This window comes from Carettochelys insculpta, chromosome 16 (assembly GCF_033958435.1).
Source record: "Carettochelys insculpta isolate YL-2023 chromosome 16, ASM3395843v1, whole genome shotgun sequence".
Lineage (NCBI taxonomy): Eukaryota > Metazoa > Chordata > Testudines > Carettochelyidae > Carettochelys > Carettochelys insculpta.
Window position 1 is genome coordinate 30,008,619 of NC_134152.1, and position 12,265 is coordinate 30,020,883.

General features: G+C 44.5%; 1 long non-coding RNA gene across 2 annotated transcripts in view; it reads left to right on the forward strand.

Annotated features, from left to right (window-relative positions):
- Window positions 1–12,265, forward strand: part of LOC142021447 (uncharacterized) — a 61,045-nt gene that overhangs the window by 16,584 nt on the left and 32,196 nt on the right. The gene's annotated exons all lie outside the window — the stretch shown is intronic.

The window sequence follows — 12,265 nt, forward strand, 5'->3', positions numbered from 1 at the left end:
AAGTCTTGTGGCATCTTATAGACTAACAGATATTTTGGAGCATAAGCTTTTGTGGGCAAAGACCCGCTTCATCAGATGCATGAGCCAATACAAGACAGCCGCTCTAACTGGAGGCTGACCCGTCCCAAGCATCTCTGGGGTTGGCTGTGCTAACAAATTGTAAGTCTATAATTTAGAATAATCTACCCTCTTTGTTTACTAATCATTTTAGCAGAAACCTGGATCCTGTGAGCAGAGACTGTGTAGCGCACCATCACTTCTAAAAAGCCTGACCTCTACCCAGCAACCAGGCAGGAGACCCCTCTCCACAGCAACCCAACACAAAAACCATGAAACCAGAACTAAAAACAGACCTGCTGTGAGTCTGACCCTGCTATGGCAAATTGATGTTGGGGCCTCCATACAGGTTAGACTATTTGATCTAGAACAACATTACGCATACACTATTTTGAAATTGGTAAAGCTCATTGAAGGAGGAATAACGCCTATTTCGCAATAGCTGCATCTACACGTGCACGCTACTTCGAAGTAGCGGCACCAACTTCGAAGTTAGGCGGCGAGACGTCGAAGTCGCTAACCTCATGAGGAGATAGGAATAGCGCCCTACTTCGACGTTCAACGTCGAAGTAGGGACCGTGTAGACGATCCGCGTCCCGCAACGTCGAAATTGCTGGGTCCTCCATGGCGGCCATCAGCTGGGGGGTTGAGAGATGCTCTCTCTCCAGCCCCTGCGGGGCTCTATGGTCACCGTGGGCAGCAGCCCTTAGCCCAGGGCTTCTGGCTGCTTCTGCGGCAGCTGGGGATCTATGCTGCAGGCACAGGGTCTGCAACCAGTTGTCAGCTCTGTGTATCTTGTGTTGTTTAGTGCAACTGTGTCTTGGAGGGGCCCTTTAAGGGAGCGGCTGGCTGTTGAGTCCGCCCTGTGACCCTGTCTGCAGCTGTGCCTGGCATCCCTATTTCGATGTGTGCTACTTTGACGTGTAGACGTTCCCTCGCTGCGCCTATTTCGATGTTGGGCTGAGCAACGTCAAAGTTGAACATCGACGTTGCTGGCCCTGGAGGATGTGTAGACGTTATTCATCGAAATAGACTATTTCGATGTCGCAACATCGAAATAAGCTATTTCGATGTTGGCTGCACGTGTAGACGTAGCCAATGAGTTATTACAACACAGGTCGAAATGCTGTGTCCCATCTCAAGTTCCCTGAGTCATCCTCTTAGGCAAATCATTTTACATACACCCACACAATTGTGAGGGATGCTTTTCTCCTTGGCAGTGTCTACACATGCCCCCTCCTTTCTGAGGGGGCATGTTAATGAGGCAGTTTGAAGATGCTAATGAGGCACTGACATGAATAAGCAGTGCCTCATTAGCATAATAGTGGCCACGCGTGATTCGAAAGTGCTGCTTTCGGAATGCATGCCATCCGTGCAGACAGGAGCCTTTCAAAAGGACCCCCCCGACCTCAAAAACCCCTTGTTCCTTTCGATAAGCCCCCATCTCCATGGGCAGTGTGCATTCCGAAAGCAGCACTTTCAAATCATGCGAAACTGCCATTATGCTAATGAGACACTGCACATTCATGTCAGCACCTCAACTACCTCATTAACATGTCCTCACAGCTTTTGTATGCCTAGCAACAGCCTGTGGCATTTGACTCAATCAGGCTGGATGTTGTCATTCCAGACAGCTAGCGAGGCCTGGTCTCCACTAGGCACATTATCTCAGTTTCTCTCAATGGTAGAGAAGTAGATTAATTTATTGATAGTGATCTAGATCACCTGGTAAGCTGTGCACAACCAGACAATGCAGGATTACAACATTTTGATAACTGACTTTTAAAACTAACAGACAAACAAATAACAAAGGCTCTCAAAGGTCAACTATCCAGGCAGTAGTGTGAGAGCTGAATCCAGCAAAAGAAGTCACCAGCATTTTAAATCCCCTGGCAACTGCTAAGCAAGGTGACGCTGATTTCATATGGGCAAAAGGGGTGCTAGCCACAGTTCCAACATGCAGAGTGGCATTGTCATCATGAGGGAAAATGCACTGGGGGATGTTGAACAGGACAGAGTTATGGAAGCTGAATGGTTAGGTAGTGCCAGTCTACAGCAAAACTACCATGTACTTGACCCATTACAGGAACTGAACTATGCAGTTAATGTGGGAGCATTGGATATATTGATTATTAAGTGTGTTGTGTGGACACAGTTTGATTTTAGCCAGCTTGCACTGCCCACCTAGAGGCATGGTAAACCTTTGCTGTACCAAGAGAACTTAAAAGTGGGATAAACATCTTTATCTACACCAGAGTGTAGTGAAGATATATATATCCAGAGTGTAGTGAAGATATATATGTGTGTGTGTGTGTGTGTATATATATATATATATATATATGAACACATCTCATGGAGCTGGAAGGGACCTTGGGAGGTCATCAAATCCAGTCCCCTACCCTCATGGCAGGACCAAGCACCATCCTGCCACCTTTTTTAAAAAAAAAAAATCTAATTGCCCCACATCCCTAAATGGCTTCCTTAAGAATCAAGCTCATAACCCCAGGTTTATAAGGCCAATGCTCAAACCACTGAGCTATCCCTCCCAGTAATTAAGATTATTAATGCTTATGGAGAATGTGAAGGGTGTTACAGAAATGCTAAGCAATAAACTACCCAGAGGTTCAATCTGAAGTTTCTGCATGGCATTTAAGGAAAACATGAGTATTAGAGCTATTCAATAATTGGAAAAATCCATTTTGTGGAAATTTCTGAAGTGTTCAGATTCATCTGCGTTTTGCAGGCTTGGGGCCAAACAACATTTTTGTTGTCTAAAATTTTCATCAAATATTTTTCAGAAAAGTTTCAATTTTGAAATCTCAATATTAGAGAAATTTTGGAATTTTGAATTTTCTGATGTTTTCAAAGTTTCTTATTCCATCTCTCTTACAATGCTGCTCCTTTTCATGCTTCGCTCCTGCGTGCAGTAAAATCAATAATGACCACACTCCTACACTTCTTTCTTTTTCTACTCAGTAACCCTCAAAACTTCCTCAACTTCTGAAATGGTAGAGTACCAAATTACCATGTTTTCTTTTTCCTTTGTCCAGTCTTTAGTTTTCCAGAGTTGGAGAAATTTTGAAACTTACAGCATGGGACAAGGGAAAAAAGAGAATTCATAAAGCCCTAGATGTCATTCTGTTTGCTGCATTCAATAGGAAAAACAGAAAAGGAAGGAAAAGAGGGAAACATTTTGAAAATTATAAACTCTTCATTTTCCAAAACTGACATAATTTTTTTTCATTTACTATGAAACAGAAAATATTTTTGTTTCAAGATGTCTTCATTAAGGGCAAATGGTATTTCCCAGAAAGGAAAAAATATATTTTTAATAAAACCCCATTTTTCAGTGGGAAATGTTTTAATTTAAAAATTTCTAACTTCTCTAATTACTAATTGTAGCCTTTCCTTGTGGGTTTAATTTGTTTTTAAGTTATGATAAAGTGAGTCCAAAGGGAAGTACAGAGTCTCTTTCACTTTTATAGATATCTCTTTTAGTCACGAAAACTTAGAAAGCTGAATAATAAACACAGTTTTATCTTATGCCAGTAGACAAACACAAAGAGATAAGGGCATGCATGGGAATAGGAAAAGATAACAACTTTTCTCATTTCTAGGCTGATGGCAGATCATCCCTCTGTAGAAATGCACTGGTGGGGACATCTGAATAGCAGTAGTAGTAGTAGCATCCTTCAGTCTACGTAGACTACGGATCGCGCCCTTCGTAGTTGCGTTTGGCATCCTCATTTGCAGTGTTGGCTCTGACTGTGAAGACCCACAAGAGAGTGACAGTCCTTGCTGCATCTGTTGCATGTGTAATGGGTGTCTGGCAGGTCCTTGCTGTGCTTTCTGTGGGCTTGCTTCTCCTTTGCTAGCTGTCTGAGCCTCAACTCACCCTTCTGAATAGCAGAGAGCTCCTTGAACAGTGGTTCCCTGGGCTTCATTAGATTCCAAAGCCCGTCACTGAAGAATTTTGTGTCCCAATTCCTGGTTCAGCTCCCTAACAATGAGCCTTCTTTGACTCCTGAGTGAAGGGCTTTCCCCTATTGCTGCTGTCTCTTAAAAAAAAAGCAGTCCAGTAGCACTTTAAAGATTAACAAAATAATTTATTAGGTGGTGAGCACTCATGGGACAGACCCACTTCTTCAGACCATAGCCACACCAGAACAGACTATGGTCTGAAGAAGTGAGTCTGTCCCACAAAACCTCACCACCTAATAAATTATTTTGTTAGTCTTCAAAGTGCTACTGGACTGCCTTTTTGTTTTGATAGAATATAGGCTAACACAGCTATCTCTCTGTTGCTGTCTCTTAGAATCCCTCTTAAAAGGGGCTCCTCCATGTTGAAGTGGGTATGGAAAAGTTATTGTCACATCAGGCTGTATTAACACTCTCCTGGGTTTTCTGCAGCACCTGAGAGTGTGTTTTTATGTGTGCACTGTTAGAACAATCGTCCTGGCCTGCCAGGCCAGCCAGTTCCAAACCACATAGATTGGGGGCACCACAAAGGCAGAGAGATGTTGTGGAAATATGACCGTCCATCACGCAATGTGTGTTTGGGTGTCAAATTGGATGGACATCTACAAGGAAAGTATAATCTGCCCCTCCTCCTAGTCTAATATTGGCCAGACAATCTGGTCCTTTGTGCCTTATTGCATTGGCAGAGGCACAGTGATTGTGGGCAGCTTTGTGCATTCATGATAAGACACTTGCCGTAGGTTAGCGGAGCTCCAAGAGCCACCACTTTATTCTGTGAAGTGTAGCATTCTCCCAGCAGAGGAATGGTCTGGAATTTCTCATCTTCACACACAGGACTCGAGTTTTCCCAGGCAGCAACTCAACTATTTATATAAAGAAAATGAGAAACCAAACAGAAGTTCTTGCAGCTTCAAAGTTTGCTGTTTCTCCTCTTATTCCCACAAACTACCTCTGTGTACTGGTCAGCCACTGCAGGTCAGTGTTCATCTGGGCACGTTGTCATTTTGATACACCTCTTTCTTAATGAGCAATTTAAAGCAGGTTTGTAACCTGTCAAAGCCCCAGTTGAAGTACTTTTAAAAGCCATACCTTACTACAGTTCTGGAGACAATTGAGTTCCCTTCCTACCTCTAATATTTTTAAGTTGCTTAGGCTAAGGTGCTAGTGTCTTTCAGAAAAGAAAAACAGTACAGGATTAAAGTGGCCTGAATGCATCCCCCTTCTCAAGGAACTTTTTATATGCTAATTTGTACATGTGTTAAATTGCTTCCATATGCTCCACTATCTTCCTCTACTTAACTGGTTCTCTCCAACCAAACCATAGGGGGTTCAGTTACTGAATATGTAAATGTTGATGGTTGGGAGGGGAAACAGCTGGTTTTCCCTTGACCTCTGCAAAGCTTTGGCAAGCCATTGCAAAATATGTCATAAAGAAGAGTGAGACTATGTCTTAACTAAGTGGAAGATCTTCTGGGGTTCAGTTTCATGCGCCTAGTAGGGACATGTGAAATCAAACTATCTGGGGTCGAGAGTTGACCCCTGTACTCCTCCATATCATGAGAAGTAAGGGAGGTCGACAGGAGAGATTCTCCCATCAACCTTGCTCTGTGAGGATGGCCAGGTAAGTCAATTGCAGATAAGTCTATTCTAGCTATGCAATTGTTGTAGCTAGAATTGCATATCTGCAATCAACTTTAATGTCTAGTGTAAAACTGCCCTAAATCGTGGTTTAAGTGATAAAAATATATTGCTTCTGGACACAAAGAAAATTTGCTGTGTATCTGATGGCTTTTAATGATACTACATGACCTTGTAGCTATAGATAACCTCATTACTTACCCTCAGTGTACTTCACTGAGTTTTAAATCCTCACTGAATATGCAGCAAATGATAATGAATTGCCCTCGGCACTAAGGGCCACATCCTGAGCTTTGGAGCTATGTAGAAAGTAGGACATTTGTCAGGTATTTTGCCAATTAAAGCCATAGCTGTGAAGCTCAGCAACCTTTTTTTCACCTCCTTAAAATATGTAATTATATTCTCTCTTCTTCTTTAAGCTATACCATTCTCTGGTTAATTCAGTAACTGTCAGCAGCTCAGTTTGCTGCCCAATCCAGTACAAATGGGTGTTTTTGAGTCTCCCAATTTAGCCTAGAAAAATTAAATGAGAATAATTAAAAGACAGAATTTGTCTCCAGCTAGCTCTGCCTCTGAACACTCAGTGTAGGGTGTAATAAAATACAAGGGGCTCCCTCAGAAGTGAGCAACAGGAAATACCCTGCACAAGTGCAAACCAGATGAGATCACTAAGAGGGAAATTAGGTTGATTACACAATCGTGGCCATACATTAGGTGTGTCTAGACAAAAATGCTCTCAGGGCAGGTTTTCTTGGCAGCCACGGACTTTCATCATGTGAAGAAGGCTCGGAAGTGTGTAGGATGAAGTTCTCAGGGTATTCATGGGGAAATGGTAGTTCTGTGGTGAAGCATGGGGACATCCAATATAATCACCTTGCATTTTTCAGGGATGATGGAGTACCTCTATCAAACTCAGGGGCCAACATCTGGCTCTGGAATGAGAGGGGATGGATCAGCCAGGACTTCGGATACCTGGCAGCGGGGAGGCGGGATATAACCAAACTAAATCTGAGTACCAAACGAATCACTGGCACCCCCAGTGGCCAGTTTCCAGTGTCATTAAAAGAATAAAAGGAAAAGTTCCCAGAAGTTAAAAAAAATGGGATTTTGCTGCTGGGCCTTGTGCTCTGGAGATAAAAGAAGACCTTTGTGAACTGAACCACTCCTGCTCCCTTACAAGGGATTATAGTAGGACTCAGATCTGAGTCCCAGGAGCAGACTGAGAGTGTCTATGCTGAGTGATGGATTATGTGGTAGGAGCTCTGTAACCCATGTGCTAGACCCACTTAACATGCATCATATGTGAAAATACAGGAGACAGGGCACGTCCTGCCCTTTGTCTCTGTTAAGTTTAATATGGTTGTGGCCTGCTGCTTAAAATCCATCCCTCCATTTGTCTTCATTCACTTCCTTTCCCATGTCTCAGCAGCATTTCCCAGTCAAATTTGCAAATGAACTGTAGCTCTGCAGTTTCTCTTTGGAATCTGTTTTCGAAGTTTTTTTTGTTGTAGGATGGCTACTTTTAAATCTGCTACTGAGTGTCCAGGGAAATTGAAGTGTTCTCCTTCAGGCTTTTCTATGCTACCTTTCCTGGTATTTGATTTGTGTCTATTTATTCTTTTATGTAGAGACTGTCCAGTTTGGCCCTGACTATATTGACCATGTAAACCTGACTTTCATCTTGATTGTCGTCATGTTACAATCACTGTTTGCAGGCAGTGTCATCATCCTCCCCAGAGAGCAGCAGAAGTGATTATGAAAGTGCTTTTTTGTCATTATCACAAGCAGCCTCTCCATGTGTATTTCAACATCTGGTACAGCATGTGCACTTGACTCATTCATAATGGTGAATCTTTTAAAGGTTGCCGGCTGTAACTGTTTAGACAGTTAGGTGTAGGGTTGCCCAATTTCATCGGCAAAGTGATATATGTTTTGCATAAACCAATATCTCTGACGATCTGGGTACAAATGACTATGCTTCATTATTATTCATCTTCCCTACCATAACCATCATACGGCTGACCATACTATAACCATAGGGGAAAGAATAAAAAAAGAAGTTAGCCTTTAAAGTGCTACATGACTGCTTCTTTGTTTTGTTAAGATACAAACTAACATCGCTACCTTTCTTTTGCTATTCATCACATAGGGGAAAGGTTAAATTTCTATTCAGTCATGTTTCAGAGGGGGAGCCACATTAGTCTGTCTCTGTAAAAGCAAAGAGGATTCCTGTAAAAACAAGGAGAAGTCCTGTGGCACATTTCAGACGAGCAGGTTTTTTTGGAGCATAAGCTTATGCTCCAAAAAAATCTGTTAGTCTATAAGGTGCCACAGGCCGTCTCGGTTTTTTGCAAGTGCAGACTAATGCAGCTACCCCTCTGAGGATTCCTGTGGCACCTTAAGGACTTACGGGGGGCTGACAGACTTAATTTTAAGCTGCCCACTGGCGTCTGACCCCTGGGCAAGGTGGGGAGGACTGGCTGCACATTCCCAGAAGGGGAGCCTAGGGAACAAGGGGAGAGGCTAGAGGCATCCAGCCCTCAGTGCCTCCCCCAGTGCATTCTGCTGGCCCCTCAGCCAGCCCTGAGAGCCATGTCTCTCTTCAGTGGCAATTTAAAGGGCCCTGAGCTCCCACCACCACTGCTTCTACAGTAGTCGGTGGCAGCTGGGAGCCCCAGACCCAACTGAACTGCCAGGCACCAGGGTGACTTCTCGCTTTGCCCCCTCCCCTGTTGGCGGGCCTGGGTGCTACAAGGCTCCTTCTCATTCAGTCAGTCATGGATGTGCTCAGTTCTCTCAGGCAGTAAGAGCTGTGTGGTTTAAAATCTTCATCATAATACCCAAATAACTGGAAACTCTGAAGAGGTGGGTCACGGCTCACTTTTATATCGGATCTTGACAATGTTCCGAGTTCCTTTCTGCCTTTCGCGTTGCAATGCCAACACTGCCCTCTACTGGCTGAAGTCAGGCCTGCCTAAGGGATTCTAATCATCTCACTCTTACCCTGGGGCTCTCAAACTGTGGGTCAGGACCCCAAAGTGGGTTGCAACCCCATTTTAATGGAGCCATTCAGGCTGGTGTTGGCTCTGGGCCCCAGCATGTCTGAAGCCCAAGTCCAAGACACACCATCCAGGGCTAAATTACACGCCCCCCCCTACCCAGGGCTGCAAGAGTCAAGCTGCAGGGCTCGGGTGGGCTCATCTTCAGTCCCCTTTCATGGGGTCTTGTAGTAAGTTTTGGTTTTGGAAGGGTGTCCCAGGACAATGAAGTCTGAGACCTGCTGCTCTAGTGGATTGCTTGGGGAAGTAAATACACACCCACACAGCCAAGCAACTGTTGAGGGCAGCTCGGGGGTGGGGAGAGGCAATGGCCATCTCCCCCTTCCTCCTGCCCAGGGAAAGGCTGAACAGTTCCTACTTCCACACAAGCCCCGCCCCTGCACTACCCCTTCCTTCCCTAAAGCAGTGCTGCTTTGGAGGAGGCGGTACCACCGTCGCACTCGCCAGAACCAGCCTGGCTGGAGAGCAGGACAGGCTGAGGCCATCTTGCTGTGCTTTCTCTGCTGCGGTGCTGCCAGTGAGTGCAGGTGGTGGGCACTAGGGGGCATGTGTGACCCCTTGTGCACCCCAGACATTGCCTCTGCGCACACACAAACACCCTGCAACTAACACTGGCAGCTGATGGAGTGTGTCTTTTCCACCCCAAGAAAAGGGCGTGTATGGTTTGTTTATAAAGTGAATGCCCAAAGAGGTCTTCTCTGCCGTTTTGTTCAATTTAGCTGATAGCAATGGTTTTGTGGCGCAGTAGTTTGCAGCGAGGAGCCATTTTTTAACAAAGTCTTATGCTAGAAAACAAAAATAATTACTTATAAATCATGCATGCACCTGGGGAAAGACGAGCTTGGAACCCCAGTTGTCCTGCCGCTTCAGAAGCGCCACTCTCGACAGCTGAGCGACATGAGAACTCCCTGGCTACCAGCAGGGATAGACCCCATAGCTTCTCTGTGGTCCATCACTCCCTAGTATGCATGAGGGTGAGTCCAGCACATTACAACATCCTCCACGTATGTAAGGAAGACCCGTGGAGGTTGTACCCTCTTCAGCAATGGGTGAGGCTACATGGCTTAATATGCCACGGGGGTTGTATATCATCCTTATATATGCTTGGGGCCAACCCTGCAAACCAAGAGCACCATTTGAGGGGAAGGGGCAGGGGGAGCTGTAGCCCCCCTTGTTTCCTACCATAGCAAGACACTCTCTGCTGCATATCCTTCAGTCAAGAAGGAGTGGAATATAGGCAGTTTTCTTTGTTTACTCCTCTCCCCCTCAGCCTCTTGGCTCACCATGTGAAAGGAACGCAAGCTCATGAAGCAGAACAAAAAGGCTGAAGTACCCATGCAAAAGTGCTGCTTGTCTCCTGGCTGAAATCTAGAGCAGCTGGGTTAGAATCAGAGCTTCTGAGATACTGGTTCCATTCCTGGCAAAATCAGAACTGCAGCAGTAAATGCAAAACAGAAAGGTGAGCAGTCCTAGTACTTGACTGCCTCCCTTGGCTTATTCTTTTCCTCTCTCCAGCCTGCCAAAAGCTACCTATGCTGCTGTTCCTCTTCAGGCTCCCCTGCCACACACACTCTGAAAAGGTAACTCAACTCTTCGCTCCCCATCCCCCACCCCAGATGGCTATTCTTTGTTCTACCAACAGGAATGCAGAGGTGTATCTGGCAGATCCAGTAGCAGGGCCGGGTGCGTCTGCTGCGGTTTTATTCAATTTCATTGCGACAAGCAGGCTCAGGAAGTGGTGGGTGGGGAAGGAAGCTTTGTTGCAGATTTCGTCATGAACTGCCATCGGGGTTCACAGGTGCCTATGGGTACGTCTACACTACAGAGTTTTGTGTGTTTACAAAACCCACAGAGCATCCACATTCCCAGGGCGTTTTGTCGACAGTAAATCGATAGAACACAGCACTTTTGTCGACAGCCGTATCCCACTGCCCATGAGGCATAATGCCTCGGTCAACAGAGATCTGTCGACGGAAAGCCAGTCCGGAAGTTCCGGGGGCCCTCTGTTGGCAGACGGGGTTTCCAGGACATCGGGCACTCCTGTCTGCTCTGCTTCTGGTTGGCCATTTTGCCAATAAAGCAGCTATACAGTCCAGCCACTCTCTGCCAACAGAGCAGATTGCTCTTGTGATCCATCTGGCAGTTTGACTGTGACCTGTCAACAGAAGTTTTGTTGGAAGTTATTTTTCGACAAAAACTGCTGTTGACAAATCGCTATAATCTAGACATAGGCCATTTTACTAAGGCTGGGAGGACCAAGCCCCCTTGTGACACGAGTAGACGTGCAGCTGCTCAGACAGGGCAGGGGGCTGCTGCCCCATCCAAGCACATTCAAATTCGCTCCACTTTGGATGTTTTAATGCTTCACAGCAAGAGCAGCAGAGCTAAGGAATGACCATCTATGATCTTTCCCTGCTGCCAAGAAACAAACATGAGATTAAAACCACTAAGAATTAAAGTCAACATTAAATTACACTTAAAACTTTTTTTCCAGTGCTCCAATTTCTGGGAAAATGGCAATAGCCCAGGATGGCCATCTATTCTGCCATTTACTCCCCCTTGCTTGTGAGAGCCTTTCCTTTGACTACAGTGAGTTTGGGTTTGGGTCAGGTTACCAGATAGGGGCCAAACAGACTGTGACACACAAATGTTGATTCCTCAACAGGATTGCAATTGTACTTTTTAATTCTAGGACTTTTTCCCAGAACACCTTTCAAGAGCTGTTGGTTTTGTGCATGTGCAGATTTAAAAAAAAAGAAAGAAAAATGTGAGCTGTCTGCCATTTTATAGCTGTGTGTTGTGCGGTATGTCCTCCTTCTCTTCCAACTGGTAAGTAATAATAGCTCCTGTTTACTCACTCTTTAATATTTCTGAGGATGGCAGAATCACACAAACTTAAGTACCTTTTGTGAATATCATGGAGGTGATGTTTATCCTCTCAGATCCTTACAGCAACGGTCTTGGCACCTCCTTCCAGTCCTTTGTATTTATTCATAATTATCTGCATAAACCATTCGGTGCACGTATATAAACCCAACCCAAATTTCGCTGACAATTTTTTTTGCTATAGTTATATGCTGCCATCATCCATCATTTAACTATACTTTTGATAACGCTTCTTTTTAAAGATATACATCAGTGTGGTATTAAAGAAATTACTTAAATACATTTGGTTGCTTTTGGGCTGTTGTTTTTTGTTGAAGTGACTGTGGGCTGTTCATTCAGTAGAAATCTGGCAATTCTTTTTTTTCTGGTTTGGTTTTCTATCCTCTCTGATAAGCGGCTTTTTTAAAACTGTGTGTCATTATTTGGCCTCTTTTTTTTTTAAACAAAGAGAGAGGAGGAGGTAATTTCTAAGCCTTCCACATAACTGAAAAAAGAAGGAAATAAAGTAAAAAAATTTGCCGACTGTTGTATTTTTAATTCATAGTGGTTTTATGTTTTTGTTTCGTTAATTGTGCAAATATTCAGTCTCATTGAAATGCACTGCAGAGTCGCTTTAGAAAAATATTCAGTGCAATATAGCAATGAAA